The 25646-nt window shown below is 48.5% G+C and overlaps 1 protein-coding gene across 7 annotated transcripts in view; it reads right to left on the reverse strand.

The window, feature by feature from the left end:
* Window positions 1-25646, reverse strand: part of LOC146594720 (ankyrin repeat and fibronectin type-III domain-containing protein 1-like) — a 302120-nt gene that overhangs the window by 52094 nt on the left and 224380 nt on the right. Inside the window, exon 1 of one of the 7 annotated variants that reach the window (XM_085307015.1) lies at window positions 5941-6252. The exons of the other annotated variants lie outside the window; for them this stretch is intronic. The gene's annotated coding sequence lies outside the window, so the exon portion shown is untranslated. Of the gene's footprint in view, window positions 1-5940; window positions 6253-25646 lie in introns of those variants that run through there. 7 annotated transcript variants of the gene reach the window in all.

Consider the following 25646-nt stretch of genomic DNA (forward strand, 5'->3'; position numbering starts at 1 on the left):
ACACTGTTCTCCTCACTGCCCTTGGGCACTGCGTTGATATATCTCACAGCTGTATGGTTCCCTGGTGTTGCCCAAGTAGCAGCTCTTGCTCCTCTCCCATCCTTGCCTCTACTCCAACCAATCCCTTGGCACCATGCAGTCTGGACCCCACAGCCCCTGCAGCGAGCAGGAGTTGTCCGTTTGACTGGGAGGACTTAGCAGCTAGGGACGGGGCTCAGAGACCCCATCTCCTTGCCAGCATCCAAATGTTCCCCATAGTGCTGTCCTGAAACCACCCAGTTTTAAATCTCCCCAGGAACAGTGTGCTCTCCACGGGAGAGGGCTCCATCTCCAGCAGCTATGCTTCCAAGACACCTAGAGTGTTAATCTCATGAGATTTGGGAAATGCCCAGAGAGCTATTTTCTGTTTTTTCCTGTTCACAGCCACCCTTTTCAAACCATCCTCCAGAAGCTTTCCCCCATGGAGCATGGACATGGAGTTGGGCTCAGGAAATCCAAAATTGCCTCCCATCCAACTGAGCAAGTGTCTTGTCCCTATGTCGTTCTTCCAGTCTGTCCAAGGTAMGTGTGCACAGCATCTGAAGAAAGGTGGGAAGGTGCTGGAGGCTGTGAGGTTACCCAGAAGACATGTGCAGTTACATGCCTTTTATGAGCAGCAAAGCATGGAAAATTATACACTTCARGAGATTTACTCCAAAGTGTACACCTCACCCAAACAGGGAAGGAATAATCACTTGAGAGACCTAAAAGCATTTGTCAAGAAGACCTGACATGGGAAAAGCAGGGTTATATGCCAAAATGAGTAGCATGCAAAATGAGTAGCATGYGGAGAAAACAAGAAATTAAAGTTTTGCTTACATTTAAACCCAATGAGCAATATGCAGCTAGGAAAGAGAAGGATTCACTGAGAATATGGTAGCCAAGAGCCTGTGCCCTGCTGAAGACCCCATCATGGGCTCCAAGGCCAGAGGGCACTGCCGGGCTCGGACGCAGCGAGAYCTGGCTGGGATGTACATGCTGGCCCATCCTGCCTGCTCTGATTTCCTTGCATTTTTTTCTCCAATTCTTGACCCTACCCYTGTAAAATTTCCTCTGAGCCTTTTAAATAAAGGCAGCCACCTCAGTTTGCCTAAGTTGTGGCCCAGAATGGAGAACGGCCCAAAAGGAGAATTCATCTTCCTGAGAGGCAGGGATCAGTCTAGAGCAAGGCGTGCTGGCAGGGCTGAGAAAAGTAGCCTGGGGTATGCTCTGGGAGCCAGAGACCTGGGCAGGACAGGTCGCACATGCTGAAAGTTGGGGTGAGGTGGTGGGTGCTGTCTTCTGGGAGGGGGCTTCCTGGCAGGCATTGGCAGGCTGGTGGGTTCAAGTGGTTGAGCTCAGGCAAATCCAAGCTAGAAACAAACACACAGTCCAGCTCCACAATAGCATATAAGCTACGCAGCCAAGGGAATGGACAGAGCCCCCAGCTCCCTGGGTCTCCAGAACAAGACAGTAAGTCCTTTGGAAAGGCATATGGACAAACATAAGGTGCAGGCTCCTTCCAGCAGGTTCAGAGCGATGTTCTCCAGCTTATGATACCTAGTTTTTAAATCTGCCTGACCCAGGGAACATGAAGGAGGCTGTGCATGACCTAGAAGGTGAACACATATCTCAAGATGTTGGCTGTCATTTTCATTCTGCAGCCCAACCTTCTAGCCCATCTGTCCTCCAGCCTGGCACAGCAGTTCATCAGACCAGGACCCGTCACACTCAACTGCTAATAGGGAAGTTAAAGAAGGGGCTGTGAACACTATCTGATGGGTTTCTACTTCCTCATCAAGAGCAGTTAGCAACTCTCCCATCCTCAGTACAACACTAGCAGAACCTCTCCTCTCGTGCCAGTACAAACCAGCCTCCTCTTATCTACACTGGACCCAAAAGCTCCAGAACAGGCTTTATTTTCTTTTTTAGTTAGAAAGCCAGGAGCACATTATAGTATCATCTGGCTATTTATACAGTGTTACTTTACATAAACTGTACTGCAGAACAGGGAATGAATCATACCTGCTCTACTCTGACAGCATGCAGACAAACGCAGCCTGAATCAGGCAGACTGCTCCACCTCCTTTCCCTCGCCCCGCACACACCCTGGCAGCCCCAACCAGCCACCAAGGCAGGGCTGCTCTAAAGGCCCTGCAGCTCCTCCATGACAGCCACTTTCCTGCCACACAGATTGCCCACTTGTGGGTCAACTTTCCCGAGCCTCTTACTGTTGGAAGTCCTCCGGTTCCTCAGTGGTGTYGGGATGCTACTGTGTTTCTGCACTGGGCATCGTGTCTGGGGCCTCTGTGTTGATTCCCAGTGATACTACCTTGCAGCAGCAGGTGAGCCTGTTCCTCTCTCTCTCTAAGAGAGGGCACTGCTTTAACAACATTTCTATTTTCTTGGTGCTTTCTAAGCATCCTTATTGCTCCCATATCACCGAAAAGGCCCTAACATAGGCCCTCAAGGTAAACATAGGGAAACGGAGGCACAGAGAATCAATGTAAGTAAGCCATGTCCTTCCACAGTTGTTAGCATCCATCCTCTTGTGTACTTCACTGCTCTCACTGGACAGCAATATTTTCTTGCCTTTCCTTACGAAAGCTAGCATGCCTGACATCAGTGCTRGCCTAGGGAGAACACAAACAAGAGCAGAGAAATCTAACAGAGAAACAAAGAACGTGGGTCTCAGATGAAGCTGCGTTCTCTAAACCTGCTTGGTTGCAGCTCTGGACCATGATCAAGGTGGCATCCTTGCGCCCTCAAGTCTCAGAAGGAGGCACACATGATCAGGCTTTAAGGGCACCTCATCTAGCGCACAACAGGAAACAGCCTCTCCCCAAGCATCTCAGTGTTATTGCTGCTGTAAACCTGCCCGTCTGGCTCTTCACGCTCTTGGATGCATTGCAGACTCAGAGCCTCATGGATGGCAAGAATGCCACTTGAGCAGGTGAGCAGGGCATGAACAGGTCCCAGGGGAGCATAGCCAGTCAGAGCCCACCACAACGCAGATTGGCATTGCCCGAAGGGGAAGGCAGCAGAAAGCTTACTTAAGAGAAGCTGCAATTATTGCTTCTCCACCCTTCTCGTCATCATGGGCAAGCCAAATGCAGTAAAAGATCCTTGCAGCCTGAGAGCCCTGTTCTGCCTACAGCACAGTGCTGGGGTTGACCGGCCTCATCCACCTCTTCTACACCTGCCAAGGTTTCCTAGCAGTTCCCCGCATGCTGCAGAAGGGACACACAGGGAAAACCATCAACTGAGACATCAACMGCAGCAATGGAAAGAATCGTCTCCTGATGATGAGAGAAGGTTGTTCAGTCGCTGTGCTGTATCATAAATCACACCTCTATGACTTGCCATCTGTCAGCCAGATTACACACATTCGTAGTCCAATCTCAGTGTTTAAGCCAGAATACAGCATCTTTTTCCCTAGCAATAATTATCAGCCCTGGAGATTCTTGCAAGACTACCTATTGAGTACAGTGGTTCATCCCTTCYTTCAAAACATCCCAATATCTCTGCTAGATCTAGCAGAGAACATACTGGGCACACAGGAATGCTACTAGCAGCAGAGTGTGAGGCAGGGGGAGCAAGGACAGTACATTATTTCTCCCAGATAAAACCACAGCTTCATACACATGCAGAGATGGTGGGACTTGGCTCAGCAAATGGCCCCTTTACCTCAGCACCAGAGCCCAGTCCTTGCAACAAATGCAGAGGAAGTAGGGGCAGCCAGATGCAGACCCTGCTACGTGAGGGAGATGGGGACATTGCTGTATTTTCTCTGAATGCAGGCAGCTTCCAACCCTGGTTTGTGCCAATGACTCCCTAGTGAGTTTAATCAGCATGCATGGAGAGTGCTCAGATGGGCATTCTCAAACCTTTCCTCCAGCCAGAGCCCACCCAAGCTAAAAGGGAAGTCTCCCAGCTTCAGTAAGGGGCTGAGTTCCCACACCAGCTACGTTTCCAGGCTCCAGTTCCTCTCCTGAACATGTTGCGTGACACCAGTTCAATGCTCACATCAAAAAACCGTCATCCCTTAACCAGACAAGTTTTCTGGATGTCTAACCCAGCACAGATGACTCCCAAAGTCTCCAACATACTGACACAGCAGGAACACAGAAAGAGTGGAGACAAAGCTGTCTGGCAACCTGGCACCTAGCCTCTGGTCCTGCCATCAGCTCAGAGCAGCTTGCTGAATCATCACAAGATGCAGCGTCCCAGTATAAAAATCTACTCAGCTGCCCTTTAGCATGAGGACAACAGCTCTCTGAAACACCCCATTCCACCCCCTTGCTGGCTGGGTGAACAGACGAGCAATGACATTTCACAAAGCTGAGTTAGATTAAAAATACACAGGGCCCAATTCATCCCTCCCAGCTTCGCTGGTTTTACACCAGGCACAAATSTGGCCTGGGGGTTTGGAATGTCACAGTGGGTCTTTCAGAGATGGGTTCCMTCTTGCTGGACAAGTGATGACAAGTGAAATCCCAATAAATCCAACAAAAGAACAAGCCTGCTTCTGACTCCTCGGCTACTCAGCAGACTGTGTCAGCCATCCCATCAGGACAACATCTACCAGCTCTCTCTGCTATGCCCACTATCATTTACAGTGGCCCTTGATGGAAGCATCTCCAGATGCCTCCACAGAGTAACACATTTCAGTAATTCGCAGCAATTGCAACAGCCTAAGCCCAGGTGCTCACGCAATGTCTTACTCCGTCGGTGTCCTTATGCAGCATTGCAAGACCTGCTGGCACCTACACAGGCAACRTCCGTGCCAGGGCCAGAGTTACCAGGCAGACTGGGATCCACACAGTCAGGGTCACCCGTGCCACACTTGCAGAATGACTGAAGTTAAAAGGCAGCAGCCAGCAGACACACGCATCCAACAGCGTCGACTGWGAGAGTCAGCACTAGCAGCGCTCCTGCGCCAAGGGTTGACCTTGGCCAGCCGAAGCCCCTCAGCACAGGTCATGCACGTGCATGAAGGCTAGAGACAGGCATGCAATAGGTAAAGAAACATCTTAAACTAAGCAGGAAAAACTTACACATATTGCACTCACTAGCCTGAGACTCAGAAGTTAGCATGTGTTTGGGCATGGCTGTGAACTCATCCCGTTCCTGGAAGGCAGCTGATATACTGATATACTGAATTAGCTACAGGCAAGCAAAAGTCCCAGGAAAAGCTCATGTGATGGTTGTGCTCAGCCCAGGCACTTTGTAGCACACAAGCCAGCAGCATTTTTTGCTGTTCCTCCCTCTGGGAATAACCATTGCAAAACCAGCTTCCCAGCTGGGCTTATCCCCCCAGGTGCCCAGCATCACCCAGCCAGAACCTGGCATCAAGACTTGGGAAGACAAATCCCACCTGCAAGGAAGCCAGATGCTGCCTCTGGATAGGCAGAGATGGGAAAGAGCACAGCTTACYGTGTTCCTTGCAGAAGCAGACTTTGGCTCCTGGAAGCATTTTATTTATGCAGGTGTAATCACAATAAAAGATGGGGGGGGGGGGGAGGCATTAAAGCTGGAAAGATACTTCCCGAGCAGAGAGTAGCCTTTAGGGAGAGCGCTCAACGCTTCCCAGGCTTCAGAAAGGAAACATGCACATACATACAGAGCCGCAAACGCAGAGCCACCCTCCGGGCAGGTGTTGAATACAAATATCTCTCTGGCAAAGCCCGACTCACCTGCCTGCTCCAGCACGACATGCTTTTCTCTGTGCCCATGCCTCCACAGGGCAGCCCGCGCCGGGTACAGCTCACCACCCCATCTGACAGCAAGCGCGATGCTCGGGAAAGGCGGCCCCAAAGCAGCAGCATGGCGAGCGGGACCCAAGCGAGCTGGCTGCATCCGCAGCGTGCCATGCCCAGGGAAGAGCAGCCTGGAAAGCCGCCCGGGGCCACTCTCACTCACCTGGGCAGCCTCAGGTCCCTTCCCGTTGGTCTCTCCTGATGATCTCCCTCCTCAGGAGGAGCAGCTCATCGGAGAAGGTTTCTTTGGAAGAGTCCCCTAGCTCCTCCACACACACGACCGCACACGCGCTCCCATCAGAGCTAATCACTCGCGCTGCGAGGAGCCTCCGTCAGCCCATGGCCCCACTCCGCAACGCCTGGCTGCTGCCTCTCCCCAGCCCTGCCCCATGCGGGTCCTTCCCCTGCTCCCACTGCACTCGCTGGCCCTTCCTCCTCAGCCACCACCTCTACTTCCCTCACCCATCACCTCAGGTTTCTCTCACTCTCGCTTGCTCAGTGCTTGGCTCTTTTTTTCTTTTTTTTTTTTCTTTTTTTTTCCTCCCAATCTTGTTTCTATAGAAACAAGATTAGCAGAGGGGGAAATAAAACAGCCCCATGTGACTCAGATTCCGACACTAAAGAATCTCTCAGTCTCTCTCACTCTCGCTGGTGTTTTACATAACAACAAGTCATTGTGCAGGGCTCCTAGGAGAGCAGGAAAGAGCTAGGCAGAAGCCAGCAATACCTTTGGCTCAGCCCCGGGACCTGCAGGGACCCCGCTGCTGGCTTCCAGCTTTTGCTCGCACTCCTGACACAACCGGCATGCCACCAAACCCTGTTGTCACACTCATGTCTCCGGACGACACCGGGAGTCTCTCCTACACTACATGGATCGACTTTGGGATCAGTTTCCCTATTGCACAAGGGGAGAAACCAGACATAGCAATGCTCCCTGCACCATCAGAAACTGCCTTAATGCCTACCCAAGCTGCTGGGGTCTCCGTGGTAGCTTTGCAGAAAGGAGCACCTGAGAGCCCATCCACACGGCGAAGCTTTCCTGCCTCCATAGCCCTAGTGGCTCAGTAGGATGCAAACAGGAGATGGTTTTGGTCAATGGTCTCTGAGCTCTGTAGGCCCCTGGGTGACAGAGCTGGGAACATGGGGTGCTGCAAACAATCACATGCTCCACTGTCCTTGGAGACCTCAAGTTTTACCTTCTAAATCCCCTGTAGGCATGAACAATGTCTGATGTCAGGGCCCACAGACCACGGACCAGGTTCTTCAGTTGCAATTTTGGGCAAACAAGTAACAGGCACTGAGAGGTTATACCCTGTGGGTAAGGGATCCTGCTGGGGACATCCTAAGTCCAAAGTGGAAGCTATGCACCTAAGCTCCTTCCCGGTGGGCAGGAGGTGCTGGGGACCCCATGCCTGGAGCCTGCTCTCAATGTGCTCCTCTTCTACCTTTAGGGATAGATGTTTATTGCCCATAGCCAGCATTGCCTGCTAAGGTTATACACCCAAAACTTCTGCTAATGAACCCTCACTCATTTGTACGAAACATTGTCCCTCTGCACTCCTCTGCTGTGCCTGTTGATGATGCTCATCCCCACAGTTCCCACATTTCTAGATACAGCCCAGGGCTGGAAACAAGAAGCTTGGTTCAATTCCTGCCAGAACACATCAGTCATTCAACCAAAACAGTAGCTAGGTGTCTGATGTAAGGAAACGGCACACGAATGCTACTGGGCTTCCACTTCCACCCTTTTGAAAAGGCAGCAGAGAGCATCTGATGAGGCCAGTTAGGTCCTCTGGTTTTGGGCTCTCATACGAACAACAGAGCCTTTGTTAGTGCAGCAGCCACGCTGCTGGGCTAGGGCACTGGCTCAGCAACAACGCAGGGAGACGAACTAATCAGCACAGTTTCTTCAAGTACTTGGGTTTCCTTCACTACTTCATTGTCTCACTTCTTGCCCTGACTCAGTCGTAACTAGCTTGTGAGATCCGATGACATTACAGCCTAAGGTCTGCCTGCAGGCTATTACATTAGGAGACTCTCCTCCTTGAGTATCACAGTGCTGAACATCACATCAGTTGGAACAAGCACTCATTTACCTTGGTGATGAGCTCAGGATAGATTAGACAGATAGAGCAGCTGTGGGCAGCCATGGTATGAGCAAATGATAAATTCAGTTGTACTTAATCAGCCAAACTCTTTTGGGATGCAGTATGGTTACATACTTGTCATCTTGTCAGATGCATGATGATAGGTGAATCACAAAATGGTTGAGTTTGGAAGGGACCCACAGAGATTATCTAGTCCAACATACCTGCTCAAGCAAGGTCACCTAGAGCAGTTTGCCCAGGACTCCGTCCAGTCTTCAAGGATGGAGACTCCACAACCTCTCTGGGCAACATCTTCCAGGGCTCAGTCATCCCCACAGTAAAAAAGCTTTTCCTTATGTTCCACTGGAACTTGCTGTGTTTCAGTTTGTGCCTGTCGCCTCTCATCCTTTCACTGGGCACCACTGAATAGAGTCTGCTTCCGTCCTCTTTACACCCTTCCTTCAGATATTTAAACATACTGAAAGATTGCCCCTCTGTCTTCTCCTCCCCAGGCGGAACAGTCCCAGTTGCAGGTGAAACTGCAAAAAGAAGATAAAGGCTTCTGCACTGATAAGAAGAAGARCTCTGCAAGTGTGATAGCTCATCCACCTGTCAGAGATGGGTTTCTTCACAGGCTAAACCAGCCAATTCGGTGGAACCCAGCAAAACTGATTAATGCCTGTTTTGGCTTGAAAAGAGTCTTGCTGCAAGGGAAGGACAGGTTGTCAATTGGCTGAAGTTTCCCAGGACTAGAGAGATGGAAAGCAGGGATACCACAGATGAGGAAAGAGTTCCAGTGTCAAGAGTTGCAGGGGACAGTAAAGAATGCAGCTACAGGTCTGGACAAGAGAGAGTCAGGAGAGACGTTTGACAACCCTGGGACTAGATGCTGCAGCTCAAGACAAGATGCTGAATTCAGAAAGTGTGAACCATTCCTCCTTGCACCACAGAACACATCAATACAAGCAGCCTCTCAGTTGATGAGTGCCCTAAAGCCATATAAGAGAGACAAGTCAGAGCTGCAAAACCATGATAACGGCAGCTCAAGGCAACCCTGTCATGCTGGCACAGCAAACCTGTCAGGCTGTGGTGACAAGGATCCCAGAGCACAGACTTTGCAGCAGCTAATCTCTCAGTGGTTGCTGACATTTGCCATGTATTGAGGGGCATAAGCAGCACTTAAAAATTATTGATGAGTGTTGCCATGCTAGGCACGGTTCTTTACATGCATGTAGGATGCAAACACCTAAACTGAAGTCAGGTAGGTGTCCTTGGGAATGGTCAAGTTAGCCTCTGCAAGGGTTGGCTCTGCAACAAGGAACTGGGCAGAGCAGACAAGGCTCTGTGCAAGATCCTCTATTTAAAGGATGATAACGGGGTCACAAAAACTTCCGCCAACAAAATGGCTTTGATACATACAGCTAATTATAGTTGGCATTATCAAGATGCATTACAATTAGCAAGTCAGTGGATACTCTCTATTTCTGATCTCAGACACAAGGCTGGTAGGTGTACTCAAGGATGAAAGAAGAGAAAAGGGAAGCAGGGGGTAGAAGGACGGAGATACYTTACGTATATGTTTAAATAAGCAGTGCAGCTGCTTCTGGGCACTATGGGAAAGCAGTTTTTAGACTGAGGGTATTTATAAAGAAGGCCAGGAAAGAYACACTACACAACAACATTCCTGTGCACCCTCTGGCCTCCAGCAGTCTCAGCAGCCTTGTGATCCTGTTGCATACTCACTTCCAGCTTGACTCTCAGCTCTACTTGTATCTTTCAGGTGTACTCTGAGGTCTCTGCTAGACCTCTGACCTCACGCCTTGGGCATGAGAGAGGTTTACAGATCCTCCTAGGCCTCCTCACAGCTGTGTCATCCTCCTTAGCAGGTCTTCCGAGCAAAACCCTTGGGCACTCTTTCACATGCTAGATTAAAGCAGCATCCAGGAAGAAGTCCAACCTCATATCCTACTTGCATTTCACAAAATGTATCCCTGCTGACCTGGATATGTGTGCAGTATTCAATACCAGGCCAGTTGCTTCATGACAGAGATGAATCAAAGAAGCAATAATCTTTAGAACTGGTTAAATTTTTCTTATTTTCACTGTAAAAAAAAAGTTTTGTCAAATTTACAGGTTTTGCTGCAAAGATTGTGATGCAAATCCAAGCAGAAGGAAACTTCTGATTAGTCCTAAATCAAACTGCTCCTTTGTTTTTGCGTTAAAAATTTGTATTTTAATACTAAGCTATGCTCCAAATGGAAAGTAAATTTGCATGTCATTCCCATAAAAATTCTTGCCAAAATAATGATTTTATTCATTTGCATTTTCCTAACAACTATTCCCCTTCTGACCAACAGCTGTTCTCACACAGCAACAGAGATGCTGGGCACGTGTACCCACAGTCTTATGATTCAAGATGTGCTGTGCATTCYTCTCCCTTGCCTGCATGCTGAGCGCTGTGTCTGTGTGCCTATTGCTCTATCTGGGTGGCAGAGAAGGGGCAGTCTTGCTTCTAAGGGAACAGGAGAGGAGGGTTATTTGGAGGGGAATTTTGAAGAAGGGGAGATGAACCTCTGGTTTAGTCCTACAGGGGCACAGGGTTTCTTCCTTTGTGTGGAAGCAGTAAAACACATGAAGAAGAAGCCTGACCTTGCAYGTGGTACCAGCTGGCAAGCTGTGCTGGATCATTTCCCACTGATAGCACTGAGCACAACAAGGGACAAGAAGGAGGCAGTGGAGCCAAGGTGAAAGAGATTGACCTGCGAGCTGAACCACATTGCTTCTGATCAGGAGATTTCTTGAGGCAGAACTTGAATTCAACAGCAACTGAGAAACTGCCTAATGAGATCAAATTTATGGTCCAGAGTATGTCCTCTTACAGGAGCTGCCACTGCTTTAGAGGAACAGGCCTAAAGCATTGTGATGTGAATGAGAAGAAATCCTGTTACCAGAGAAGCTTTCCTCCATGTGGGTGATATATGGAAATGGCTTATGCCAAAACTGGTTTCATTTCCTTTCTGGACCATTGTCACCATCCACAGGCAAGCACAATCCTTTTGTGAACTCAGCATGCAAGCCACCTAGGCCATCCGTGACAACACTGAGCTCCATGGTCATCCAAGGTGTCAGGTATTTAAGAGTCCCCAACTCTCAATTTCAAAGTGATCTCCTTTCATTGCAAGTATATCTAGCCTCTAATCACTTCTCCTCAGTCTTCTGGGGAGATGATAACAGGAGTCATCTAAACAGACTGCAGGTCAAGAAGGGTATATCTACATTTGTTTTGGATGCAAGACACATCTCAGCAAGAGCTGTGAAGCATCCATGCGGGAGCATAGCAAGGGGGCAGTTGAAAATGCTGACTCCTTGGAGACCCAGTGCCCAAGGATATGAAGCTGGCTTGCATGATCCTGGGCTCTGTGAAGTTTAGTGAGCAATCAAGGAATTCACTTCCCTCTGATGCTTCTGGCATTACGCTGATAAAAAGACACAGCTCCTTTGCACTCCCAGCCTCATCTACAGTGTAAACTGTCTGTGCCATAGACATCCTGTGTGATGATGTGGCTTGAGCAGAGGAGTTGGATGGGATGATCTCTAAAGGACCCTTCCAACCTCAACCTTTCCATTCCATTCCCTTCCATCTTCCTCCACCCTGGATTTCTTTGCTCAGCACACTGTGGTGAAAGAATTAGCCAAAGCATTTAGCACATATGACSTAGCCCAAATAGAAGCCGGCCTGAAGTGAAGAAGAGACCAAGCTGGAGTCAAAGCCTGACTAATTRGAGCAGGCAATAGGGAGCAAGACCTCTAGGAAGGAACATTTGACTTCATCAGCACTCATGATGCTAAAAGTACCAACCAGGAAATTTTGACCAAGACTGGGCAACATTGCCATGTCAGAGGGARAAGAGGCCAATGACCCTAATGCTTTCCTTGAAGCTGTCACAGCATGATGTGACTGATGGGAAGCAAGGACAAATGGATGGGGTATTTAGGAAGAGGTGAGATCCTGAGGATGACATAAAATTATCTAGAAGTTCTCTCTCTTCAGATACAAAAGTCATTGTATAAGCAACATGACGATACTGCCCAGAAGAGGAAGAAGAGTCCTTCAGGAGGAGAATTTGATACACACCCTTCTGCATATAAAAAATCTCTGCTATGGATAATCATCATTAAATTCTACATTTTGTTGAGACAAGAACTCTGTTTCCATGGAATAAAGCTATGGGAAAATTCCCCAGGGATGGATGATGGGGCGAGAAAGAAACYGAGCTTGTTAGCTAGAGCACCAGGAAAGCTGGAACCTGAGTAGCTTGGCAGTTCCCAGAGTGAGTCCTAATGATTTAGTTCCTTTCCTGATTTCTCTGGAATGTGTATTGTGTGCTGCTTCAATTGTGTATCCCCGAGTTCATGCAAATGCTAGCCAGGAATGGCTGGGCGGCAGTAATATATTGAACTTTTAGAAAGAGTGATTACAGCTCTTGCCTTGTTAGGAATATGTGGCCTTTTGGTGATTCCTTTTTTTGTGTGTGCGTGTTGTTGCTGCTGGTGCTCTTTCCGCTCTGAAAGGGGAGGCCAGCAAGAAGGAAACGAACTGGCATTCTAGGAGCAAAAAGATTCATTATTCCCAAGCTGGAGACCACGCTCAATATTGCTCCCATTGATACAAATGGCAAAGCGCCCTCCAAACTTCATGGGTCTGTGTTTGTATTTATAACCAATTCCACCGCCAGCACGGGGGAATGCAACCCTGCCACGACAGAGAATAAGGATGGACGGAGCATCTCACAACTGCCAGCTATCACCATTTCACCACGACGCTTATGATAGCTGATATAGATATTTTTCTTTACATTCTGGCTCTGTAAGTCTATGATTCTAGTCTCTCTTTCGCTTCTTTTCAAAGTTTTCCCATTTTCATGCTTGTGGGAAAAGCTTGGACATAAAAGTTCATCTGTGATTTCCAGATTCAGAAACTTCATGGCAAGTACAAAGAACTTCAAAACACAAATTATTTTTGTGTATTTTTTTTAAGTCTGCCTTGGACTGGCTGAAACCCACCTTATTTTTCAAAATGTGGGATTAGCAACTCAAAGCCATACTGTCAGCTTAGTCTGGGATTTCCAGGCCTGCAACTCAGTTACATTAAGATCCCGTTATCTCCTTCAGAGGTGTAAAATGGCTTAAAAGAAGATGAAAGCAAAGATCTCTTTCTGACTCCCTCCCATACAACACATAATTGAYTAGCAACATTTTATGAAGATCATGTGTCAGTATGTTTCAACCTCAAAATTAGCTGAATGTACTTTTAAAACACAARCCCAATTCACTACAGACAACAATCAAAACCTGCAAGGTAAAATGGACTGAATTTTCTTYTTCCCTGGGAAAAATCCATGCTTTTTTTCTTATTTTTAAGAATTCTAACATTTTCTTCTACTGTTATCTTTAATGAAGATATCGTAGAAATGCCACARTGTATTCCTTCCTGAGCAGAACAGAGCTCTCAGGCTCTTCCGAACTGGCTGTGTAAGCGTACTTGAACATACATCTGTCAATACAGAGAAACGCGCAGACTTGTTCTCCTCTTGCCAGGAGATAGAAGAGCTCCACATGCAGYTCTGGCAGCTACTTTTCAAATTTTCCCTATAGCAATTAGAGCTTTTATCGTAATTAAAAAGATACCAATGGCCTAGAAAAATAAAAAGAGAAAAGGGACAAAACCCAATAAGTCTCTTCCCCTCAGTTTCCACAGATGAGTGGTGAGGTCCTCAGAGAGATTCAGACCATCAGGAGGATGCCCTCAAGATCAAAACATTTCCTAAGTCAGCTACACTTTGCACACACAGAGACTGCATGTCCTCCCTGCTTCCAGCTCAAGGAGCATGCAAGGAAGATAAAGCTTTTCCAGTCCTGACATGCCAACAGGGAGATACTGCCGGGGTTTAAGGCCATCACAGAAGCAGCGATCGATGTGTTGATGCTCCTCAAAAGCTCATCTCCAGCTGCTCCCGCTCCTGCTCTAGCTGAGCCCACACACAGATCGGTGATTCACCTCTGCCTTGACCCAGCTGTGCCAGGTCTGTGCCCTCCTTCGGCCAGCCGCCTTCCCCGCTGGCACGCAGCGCCCTTGCTGTCTGGAGCCTGCAGGCATCTCTGTCGGTGCAGCGCAATGCCGAGTTGTCCCAGCATATGTGACCTCAGCACGTTTCCCCCTTTGCAGGAGGAAAAAATACCCCTCGGGGAGGTTCTGCTATTGTTTAGTCTGAACTCAGCACTTGCCTTGGAGCCGTCTCTTGTTTTAAATGGCCAAGTGTCCAACGCTCTACGCAGGAATGGAAAAGCTTGTTATTTTGGGCTTCTAGTCGGCCCGAGTTTTCCAAGTTCAGGAGAGGAGTGATGTGGTTAAAGCAAGCTGGCCGCAGAGCCTCAATGGTTTTCCTTTTTGGACTGGCATCAACCTCCTTTCGGGACCACACTGCCTGATATAATCAGTCACTATCTGGAAGGCCAGGCAGGTGCCAGGAGCTGTGTGTGCACGTTTGTACATGTGGGTGTGTTTGTGCAGCGAGGGGGAAAAGTATAGCAATATCCTACAGGGAAGAGAGAAGAGTGGCACGACCTGCGGGGAGGCTGGGGAAAACCAGGAGCACGCGAAAGGGGGAAAGGAAGCACAAGGCAAAGCAGAGCACTTGCAAGAAATGTAGATGAGATGAAAGACGACCTGGGCTGAAGGAAGGACTAAAAGACAAAGTAGGGGAGACTGGTACCAGGAGAAGGGAGAAGCAAAATGAGAATAATAAGCACTGAGAGAATTTGAGAAAGTTCTCATCCCAGGCACCTCAGCATCCTCAATTCCCACATCTGGTGGGAAGTGCTCTGCTCTGCTGCTGCACCAGAGGACTGTAATATAAGCCATCTTTATCTCTCTGCACGTGCTGCACGACACTGCCTCCTGTCAGCCTTCTCTGTCTGTGACCACGCAGATGAGCGACATGTTGCAGGATGATGCAGGAGGCACCYGGGAAAGCTGTGGGGAAAGGTAGCTGGCTTCCTGCCAGCCCCTACAGTCTCACTGCTTAGGGCACTGCATGTCCTCTCCCTCTCCCTCTCTCTTTCCCTCTCGTTATCCCATCCCTAAAAGGGAAAAAGGGAGGAAGAAGAAAAGCCACTCGTCCAACCATACAATAGCACACTTGCATTCGCCAGTAACCAAGGGGACAAAACTCACTGAAGTATTTTTATGGTCAGAAGAACTACATAAAATGGCATAAAATTACTCAACAGACCTGTTCTACCATTTGCATTTYGACTATGCCAGCGTGGAGCTTGAGGCGGGGGAGAAGACTAGACCCTGTCCTGCACTACGCAGTAGGGCCCACRCTGTGGCCCCTGCTCTGCTCCCAGCATCTTTCTCCGTAGTCCCAGGATGGGCAGCAGGAAGATGCTGAGCCTTTGGGTCACATGTGGACTTTTGCAAAACATACACCTTCCCCTGCCTTTTTGCCTGCTCCATGTGCACGTGTCCTGGGAGATCAGAAGAGGCAGTAGCGGGGAGAAGCTAAGTTTTCTCACAGGTCATTCTCGGGGAGCAGGGACACGAACTGGATYAATGTTTTCCCTTGCTCATACCTTTTCCTGCATGCCCACTTCCCYGCATCCCCATCCCCTGGATCACTTGTCCCTGTCACAACCTGCTAGTGTCTCTCCCAACTTTGCTCAGCAATGAGCTTGTGTCCAGGATTTATGGTCTGTCCAGTGAGTGTTGCCTTGTGAACACAAGCAAAGCCACCGATCCAGCCTGCTGGCACTGGCTGGCTCCAACAAGATGTGGTGGGAGATGGGAGGCTCCTGCTTCACAGACCATCCACAAGCCTTGAAAATAACGGGGACAAGGGGCAAAGCAAGTAGCCACATGCTACTGTTTGGTAGCTCAGCCAGATTCCTCCCGGTACAAAAGTCCCCCTTCAAACTCAGAGGAGATTTACAAAGGTCCTTTTTAGAATAAGGGCCAAGAGGAGCAGAAGGAATAAAAATGCAGAAGAGAAAAGCACTTAGTCTGCCACCCTCGCAGCTGCCTGCTTGCAATATTCAGGTTCCCTGTGGTCAGTCTTCCCAGGCCCCTCCTCTGCCCCGGATGGGAAACTCCAGCCACTGCTTCTTTTCCATGGCTGGGAAGTGCTGCAGAGGCTTGAGGGACTTAAAGGGATCTGTGATGCAATAAAAACATTCCTGCCTGCAAAGCATGAAACCCCAAAAGTTTATGGGAAACCACTGTCTTCGGATGTCTGCATATCTTCAGGCATCCTGGGAGCTGTAGTTCAAAGAAACCAAGAAAAAGAAAGCGGACGATAATGATAGTTTCTGGATGGAGACTGTGTGACTATTGGCTTCCACATGAAAGTCTGAAATTCTGGGATGTTGAGTACATTTCTGCAGCCAACTGAGAGGAGAGCTCCTTGGCGTCTGGGGCAGGAGGGATTCCAGAAACAGAGAGAGAGAGAGGAAAAGCAAGAGGGAGGCATTTGTGGCCTTCAAGGAAAAGTAGGCAGGAGGACTCCTGAACAGCCTCAGATATAATGCGATCAATGAAAAAGCCAAGTGTCAGTCCTTTGATGGAGACCATGCTGAAGTCAGAGCCAAGCAGTCTGGGCTYTCCAAGGGTCATTAACCCTCCCCACCATTAAGCCTCTGCAGTATTTGTAAGACATGCAATCAACATGGAAAGCATGTCTCCAGGCCTTGCCCCACTGAGCTGGACAGGCTGAGTTTGGGACCCCGGCAAGGGACCTGGCACAAAAAACGCAAAGGAGCGGGCTCTATTCCAGGCCAAGTCATGAAAAGACCCAAAACAATGCCTTTCTTTTGGTATTACAAAAATCAAAGGGCACCAGTCTGGGCTGTCTTACCAGGGCACTGCATGGCCTCAGGCCAGTGAGTTAGAGTCTCTGTGCCTCAGTTTCCCCCCTTAATTCAATAGCCACCTATCCTAAAGGGCTGAAGGGATTAGCTTTTGCGAATTGAATGCCCACAGGCAGCCAAGATCCTCAGAAACTGTGTACACTGCACTGTGCTCAGCTTCATTAAATCACCATCAGGCCCATTTCCTCAGACCCCACGAAGAACTGCAGTGCCAGCCAAGTCAGTGAAAGGCATTTTATTCCAATGGAGAAACCTCTTCATGAATTACAGTCACCTCCCAACAGGAAAACAAGCAGCACATGACATGTTCCTCTTCATAAGGCCCCCTGACATATCACAGCAAGGGGCACTTCAGGCACCTCCTTGCTCCCAAGTCCAACCACCGGACCCCTTTGCTGTCCTGCAGAACCCTGCTCATCTTGGCTCTCATCACTGAAGTCCTATCAGCTGCGTAAGAAACATTCCTTATGACCACAGCTCCTCCACTTACACAGAGTATTACCATCTTGATGGTAGCAGTGTGTTGAGGAGGAGGGCAGAGGTGAAAGAGGTTTGCACCTCATCAGACTCAGCCATGTGTGAGAGAGAAATGCAAAAGAAGAGCCTGGTAGCTGAATAGGAAGGCAGCAGCAGAGCAGTGCAGAGTAAATCCCCAGGAACTCATAAAGAATATTTCTGAGCACAGCTCAGGGATAAAAGCACTGAGAACACGCGCATTCACGCACCACAGTGATTTAAACCCGGACTGGTGTAAACACAGATGTACACTTTCATTTCTAACCAAGGAATCCTGTAGAGTAGACCACAACCACTTGGCAGAGCAGCTGTGAGAGATGTGAACCACCGTGGGTGACCCTCTAACCATCCTCCTTTCATTATGGGCCCAGGGTTCACTTCAGACTGCAAGACTACTCTGCAGTTGTGCAAGGCCCACTCTGCCCTTAGACAACATCTGCCCACCAAAGCAGCATGATACAGAAACATGATGGCAAATATATGACGTATGACTTCGTRTCAGCTGATTCAAAACCGCAATGTATGCTGTGCTCTGAAGTGCTGGCTGCTGAGAGCCTGAAGCCTTCARAAGTTGTTTCAGTCACTTAGAAAACACATAACCAGCAATGAAAGATAAACAAGAGGAGTGGTTTGCCTCAGAGAAAACTTGCGGCCCCAAATAATCCAAAAAGAGGTGGATTTTTCAAACTAGCAATATTACCACTGACACTTTCCAAGGTGTCTTGTTTGCTACCCTCCATCTCCCAGCGCAGAATGCAGTTTAGAGTATTGAAGAAACTGGTTCTCAGCGCACGGCAAACAGTGCCTTAGGCATCACAGGGCCTGGCACAGGAGCAGAGTGAAAAACAGGTCACCCATGAGAAAACACCCTTCACACCTCACTGCAGTGCTGTTTTGGCTATCACAGAGCAAGTGATTTCAAACTTGTAGGCACAAATGACCAGGCCTTTTGGTGCAGTCAGCCAGTGGGTTCCTGTAGTGCTGCACCTGTGAGTGGAGCTTCTGGAGGCTCTGCAGAAAGACCTCTCTTTGAAAAGCTGGGCTCAGTTGCTTTGGAGAAGAACAGTGGTTTGAGCTGTTTCCAGGCTGCTTGTGATTTTTGCGCACAGTGGAGAGTGTGCCTTGTAATATGCCCTGAAAGGACTGAGAGCATGACTCCTAGGTGCAGGAAATCACAGTAACACCTCTGACTTCATTTTCCTTGACTGTCGAACTCATGCAGCATTCCCAATCTCCCTGCAACTAAAGCAGACTTTAATAGACATCACTCAATGCACATACAGCCTTTTCCATTGCTCAACTTTCCCTATAATCTGAAATTCAATGGGATTTCACAGAAACAAGAGCTGCAGGTTCAGATTTTGAGATGCTGCTGCACAAACAGCCAATGCAGGTGCTTCTGACAGTAAATCGGACGAGCATGGAGGTGCCTTATATGCTGGGTGCCTAGGACAGAGCTTATGGTAAGTTGACACCCCACAGTCATCATATATTTCAGACCTGATGGTCAAACAGGCATGCATTGGACTAGCCAGTGGAGTTACAAAGATACCACCAGAGATGCTTACTGCTGAAGCTGAATACTTGGAGCAATGGCTTTCAGGCTGGGCTTCCTGAGATATTTCCAAGGAAAGATTGTTAGGAAAAGCAAGTCCATATTTACTGAACACAGCTTACACACACACACACAGACACACACACAACCCTTCTAAAGACATTTATGAAATCACCAGGTTGAAAACCACCAACCTCGTGTATCAGTCTGGCCAATGCCTCAACACATAGATCTCCCATATAAAAAAGAAAAGGGGTAAATGCTTCAGCAGCATACTGATAATAATGCGGGCTTCTTATGACAGGCACTGACAGAGTGAGGCTTCCCAAAACTTATGTCTTAGAAGAGCTGGTCACAGTCCTTAACACTCCCTAGGAAGAGACCCATTGACCAGCATGGTTTAGGCTTTGCTGAACATCCCAGGAACCACAAACATGTCCTCTACCTCTCCACTCACCACTGAGCAGCGGCCCCGTATTTGAAGTTTCAGGCAGGCAGAGAAAATCACTAGTTTCCTGTGAAATCTGCTTTATCCAAGATGCTGGGCCTACTCCCAACAGGGAGGTTTTCAATTTCCTTTAGTGGCTATAGGTGGTCTCGGACTGGCAATTCCTACTTAGAGGCTTATTGCTGCAAGTGCCCCTCTGCACTTGAAAAACCTCTTACAAGGCTTACTGCCTGCTTCCCTCAACATAACAGCTCCTCCTGCCTGTTGCCTTTACAAGCCAGCCCCATGTGAGATATTCCACGGTGTCCATTTTTCACTTTCAGTAACGTTCCCAGGTTTTGTGGGAACCTTTCAAAGTGATGCTGCTGCATCTTTTCCCTTGTTCATGCCAGTCCAATCCTGTCTCCCCACTTTGGACATTGCTGTAGGACACTGCTGGCTTTCATTCCTTTGGAGCTTCAGAAGTAGAGGAGATGTTCAGAGACCATAACCACCTTCTGACCAACTCTAGCCAAAACATGGCTTCCCAGCGCATGCCTCTAACACTCATGACATAAGCAACTTCTGAACCTTTGTTGTATGATCTCTTGCACCTTATCTCATCTCCTGCACCTGCTGACCCTGTTACAAGTGTTTTCATTACAACACGAACCTCAGTGCAAGACACAAAATGGGTATCTCCAAAGAAAGGCCTCAGAGAGGGAAAGAAGGGGGAGGCTGATGTTACAACCCATTTTTGAAAGGAAAAGCAACCATATGGATTCAGAGACTCTTTCAAAAGAGCTCAGAGGAACACACACACTGCCAGGTTTTAATACAGGTTGGCTCAATGCTCTCCAGACACACAACATGTGCCTTCTGCAGACTAAAACGCAGTCATTTAACTGAACGCTCTCTTTGAATTAATGCCACTTTTAGGATCAGATTGGAAATGCTGACGTCTGCCTATTATACCAAAAGTTGTTCCCAGAGACAGTGTCTCTTTTTCCAAAYGAGTCAAAGCAGCAAAGGGTTATTAACCAAGGAGAAAATGAGGACAGTGTGAGGGAACGTGCTGTTCTTTGATAAGAACTGTGCTAATGAACATTATAAAAATCAAGACCAGAAAACCTCAATGGCAATTTCAGCCTTAGAAAAATGGTAGTCAGACCCCAAATCAAAACAGGCAAGAGAACAGAAATACAGCTTTGGCTCAACCTCTTTGCGGTAGCAGGAACCCTCAGCGACAGGTCATTTGATTAAAGYACAGTCTTACATTAGACTCATCACAGAGGTATCCTGAGTATCTCTGTTAATCCTTAGCATGATTTTAGCCAGCTATAAACAGATAATGAGCAAAAAAACATCATTAGCTGATGGCTGATCAGGGGCTTTGCGAAGCACAAGCCACCCACACGCACTACAGCACCTAGCGCACTATTCCAAGCATCCTGTCACTGAGGTTCCTGGCATTGGTGGACAAAGCCCCCATATTYGYCCTCAACACATTCCGCTGCCAGCAYCTCTGCGACATGTGGGCATAGTGCATATTCTCCTTACTCTTCCTTGCAGCTGGCTAATCCCTGGAGACTAAGAAGTGTTGTCACACCATGATGCTCAGGCCTTGCAGTTGCAAGAGGATTTAATTTTGGGGGGCTAGCAAGTGGCTTTCAGGTTTGCTTGAATGGTTGGCTTTGGTTCTCTAAGTTTCTGAAGGGACACTACTTTTATAGGACCAGGTCCAACAAAACACGTAAGCATGTGCTTATCTCTAGAGTAAGAGCAGCCCATGTGTTGGAACGACACATGGAGATCAATGCTTCCTAAAATGTCCTTTGCTGGACTGGGGCCACCATGATGGAGCTAATGACTCCAAGCCCATATATTGCTTGCATGAGACCTCCCACTGCACTCTCTGCTGAGGAAAAACAGTAAACCTGTACTGAATATCAACCTATACTCTAGGTGTTTAAAAATAAACACACTTTCTTTTCTCTATGAAATAACAAAAATCCTGGAAAAAAGCAGAGCACAAACTGTACTTTCATACCCCCCYCAAACACACACCAAGCCCAAACACAGAATAAGAGAAAGGAGGCTGAGTCCAAAGAGAGCCAAATTTTCTAACAAAAATGTTAGCACAGCATTCGAGTTCTTGGTGACAGGTATATTCACCACAGGGAGCCTCCAGGCTCCYAGGTCTGAGCCTGGCTCAGTAGGAGGCCAAAGGCTGAACCTCGGCAGGACGGATGCTCTAAATCAGGAATCAAAACATCTCCCCTCCCCTGCTCAGCAGAAGGACATGCTCAAAGTGAGCCCTTGTCTGGGCCAGGCAGTGGGCTAAGCAAAAAGACGACGACAGCTCCGGCAGAGTCCAAAATATATTTGAAACTTGTTTTGAATTACTTCACACACGKTTTTTAAAAACACTTAAAAATTTCCATCGGACCTGGCTGCAGAGCTGCAAGGGGATCCCAGGTTTTTTTGTTTTATTTTGTTTTGTTTCCACACAGCCAATAAAGTGATACTGATCTGCATTTTTTTTTTTCGCTGGGCAGGAGGGCAGCGCTAAGAAGAGAAAGGGGGACAACRGACACCCCGCGCACTTTGAGAGGGATTTTGAGGGACGACTGCAGTGTATCTGTGCAAAGGTCAATAGGTGAGCGCTCTGCTCCCTCCTGAACAGCATCTCGGCAGGGCAAAGCCCCAGAGGCTTGTTGCAGAGGTAGTTGCCCTAGGGCTGCCCGACACTGCCCTGAGCCCTTTGAGAATCCCACAGAGATAATTCGCTTTAAAAGCAACTTGCTACAGCCCCCACCGCTGTCCAAAGCTACTGACTGTGGTTCAACATAGCCACATTACAAACAAACCTGTAGGAGGGAGCGAGAAAGAAAGAATTCCTCGAGGAATCTGCAAGGCACTGGAGTAGCTAAAAATAAACATTGAAAACAAGTCAATCTAGAGCAGAAAACCAGAATCCCTAATAATAGAGGGTTGCCAGCTGGGGGAGGGAAACGCACGGCACCCCGCTCTCTGGCTCTGCCAGGTGATGTTCCGGCAGAGAACACAGGGACAGGCTGAGCAAAGGGGCGTTCTCCCCCCCAAAAACCTGCTGCAGGAATGATGGGGACAGTGCTGGAGAGGACAAGGGGGTGCTCGAGAGGACTGGGTGGGCGTTTAGCTTATCCAGCAGAGCTGTCCTCTCCCAATATAAGGACAGACCCCAGAGGTATTCTCCCTCTAGCCTCTAGCTGAAGACACAATAAATGCGTCTTTAAACTAATAGTGGACTACCCACATAYAGAGCTCAGCTCTTTCTCAGGCAGGGAGATTCCTCACAGCTTTTTATCTTTCTGTGTTTTCAAATTACCTCTCCAGATGGGCCAGCCAACTCCTAGGAACTTAGATGCTTGTGCCAAACTCCTCGTTCTCTCCTCTACTCCTTTCCAGGCTCCAGAATCACAAGCCAATTCTGTCCTCTCCAGTGCAGGTCACCATCTTTCCCATATCCCTCAGATGAGATCAATGCAGCTCAGGACTCATCACTATAACTATCAGTGCTCAGTTCAACTATTCTACCCTTCCCAGGCCCCTCCAAGGATGCATGTCCCGATCCAGGCTTTCCATCCCCCTGATCGTGTGCCATCACAGACAGAAATATCAGAACTCAGGCCACAGTGAGCTCACAGCTACAGGGCAATAGAAATGTTCTTGGAAAGTGTATGAAAAGCTCCTCACGGCAACTTGTTCAAAATGTGAAATTCAAATGTGAATTTCAGGACTTCACAGGACTGGAAAAATCTGGTCTAGATGTGATTGCAGCAGATGAGAAGAGTGGAAAAGCACTAGGTTTATCCACCAAGCACACAGTGAAATTCAAGTCTGTGAAAAGGTCTCAGTCCAAAGAAACCTTGGACTAGCAGAAACCTGCTAGTGTTCTCGATTTACCCCAGGGACTTGCTCCGGCTCACATCTGAATGGGCCTGGCATAACTTTGTCCACGAATGCCATGGAAGGCGAGGGACGTGATGAGGATGGGGGACACAGGCAAGGCATCAGGGGAAACAGGAGCTGCACCATGTTTGCCGAATGCCTGTAGGACCAGGCATTCCCCTCACCGTTCTTGTAAGCCAAGACAATCAKCAGCATGTCTGAAAATGATAATAACATCTTGCTTGGGGCACTCCGGCTGTCAGCAGCAGCAGCCCAGAAACTGTTGCCTTGCTTTGCCTGGGAAAAGTCCTGCTGCCTCGGGGCTTGGCATGCAAAGGGACTGAAGGCTGTAGGGAACCCTCCACTAGGTTCTTGTCACCTGCCAGGTAACATGTTAATTTTCTTTCCTCGGTCTTAAAATTTCTTCCTGCATGAATTTCCTGCCACCAGCCCGGAGCTTTGTGGACACTGGGCTCCCTGCCCAACTCGGGGCTCCCAAGAGCCGGTTGGGACAGGCAAAGACACAAAGAGACAAAAAGAGGCATAATCGTTCTCTCCAATGCCAACCAGCTTGCCAAAATAGCAACTACGGGAGTACTTCTGCCCTTATTTGAATACAGCATCCAGAACCTGCAGAGATGGCTGAGGCCAAGTTAAGGTCAGAGATGACAGACAAATAATTTGAGTGGTGGTTTATGCTGGTGATGTTAATGGCTCTGTTGCTATTAAAACTTTGAGCCCCTTTTGCAGAATGGAGAGGGGAATTCTGACCAATTAAGAAGCAAGTCACTGCACCATTCGGAACCTGTGCAGAACCTTACTAACGCCATGCTCAAATCTGGACTTGCATGCCAGTGGGACGTGTTAACCCAGGCTGCAGCACAAGGCTTGCAGTTTTAAATCAATGGCAATACTACCATTGTCAAAGGCAATCTGTTTCTAAAGATGRGTCCTCTGGGGACTGTCCTCAAAAGCCCCAGCCTCAGGCACAAAGCTGAGTTCCTCTCCAACCCCTTTGGAGCAACAACTCTCCAAACACAGTCTCGGGGCTTGTGCCTGCTTGCATGTTGGGCTAGGAGAGGAGCAGTGCCAGCAGGCAGCTGGGCTTCYCTCTGAATGCCTAGTTCTGCCTGGGAGAAGGGGAACCCCAGGACTTCTGTCTACAGAGCAGGGTGCATCCTTCAAGGCAATCGGGAGCGCTCCGATGCTTTTATCATCCCAACCCACCAAGCTGCCAGGTACAGCAGGGATGGGACAATCCCCACAGTCTTGTGGAAAGCCGGGTGAAGATGTGCCACTTGCACCCCAGCTAGAATAACTCCATGTGGACACTACTACCGGCCTCTGCACCACTTGCCAACTAGTTACGAAGCACAGTGCTAGAGGTAAATAAAAGCAAGGACAGGCCATTTGGAATCAGAGGGATCAAAGCAGGCAGGAGGAGGTAATTTGATGACTTATTGCAAAGGCCTGAAAGGCCTTCCCCCACCCCCAGTGTTAGGCTTGGGTGACTAATACTCCAGGAAGGAGATGCTGGTCTCCTGCAATGATACACGCTGCTAATCCCACAGGTTTATCTGTCACTTCCGTGTCCTGGCTCTGGTAGCCAGCACCATCCAACCCAGCTTCTCTAAGCCCTATCTAGCTGCTTTAATTCTACTATCTGGAATTGCACAGCCCACCACACTGCTCCTCAGCACCTCCTATTTTTATTCTCCTCCTCATCCCAGCCCCTCCTTTCCCTCTTGTTTTTTTTTAATAAGGGCTCTGGGAGGAAAAAGGGTGGTGATGGTGTGTTTGCTTAAATAAAAGGAGTTGGAAATGAATAGTTGCCTTATCAGGCAGTGCTTATGCCTCTCCTGCCTCAAAGTTAATCGTCTCTACTCATTAGACCCAAAAATGGGGCCAGCATGACAGTGATGAACGCTGTGAGCATAAGCTCCGTTTTGTTGGGAAGGGAGTGATACATGGGCTGGCTGGTAATTAAAAGTAATGGTCTCTGGAGCCATCCCCCTGTCACTTCAGTCTGAGGAAGACGAGAGGAAYGTGTTACATGTTTCCAGCTCTGTTGCACCCTCATCTTCCTCAGAGTGGTGAAGTGTTCCCTGCAGTGGCTAATGCTACATGCATCCCAGACAAGGGTTTCTATGGATGGGATTGGAAGAGCTGGGCATTGCCCCCCACCCTGTCCCAGTGACAGGGCAAGGGAGATAACAACAAGGCCAGGGATGAACCTCAGCACAGGAGATGAACGGAAACAGCCTCTCTGCTCCCATGGGGAGATGAAGCTCACAGCTGGATAGATGTTACCATGGGAAGCAAACAGGGATGAGTTTGGAAGGGGAGAACAAGGCTACAYCACAGGGCCCAAGGCATGTGTTCAAGGATAAAGGGTTGATAATAGAGGATGCTCCTGCTGGGAGCCA

Source organism: Rhea americana, unplaced genomic scaffold (assembly GCF_003343005.1).
Source record: "Rhea americana isolate MKP2758 unplaced genomic scaffold, rheAme1 scaffold_250, whole genome shotgun sequence".
Classification (NCBI taxonomy): domain Eukaryota; kingdom Metazoa; phylum Chordata; class Aves; order Rheiformes; family Rheidae; genus Rhea; species Rhea americana.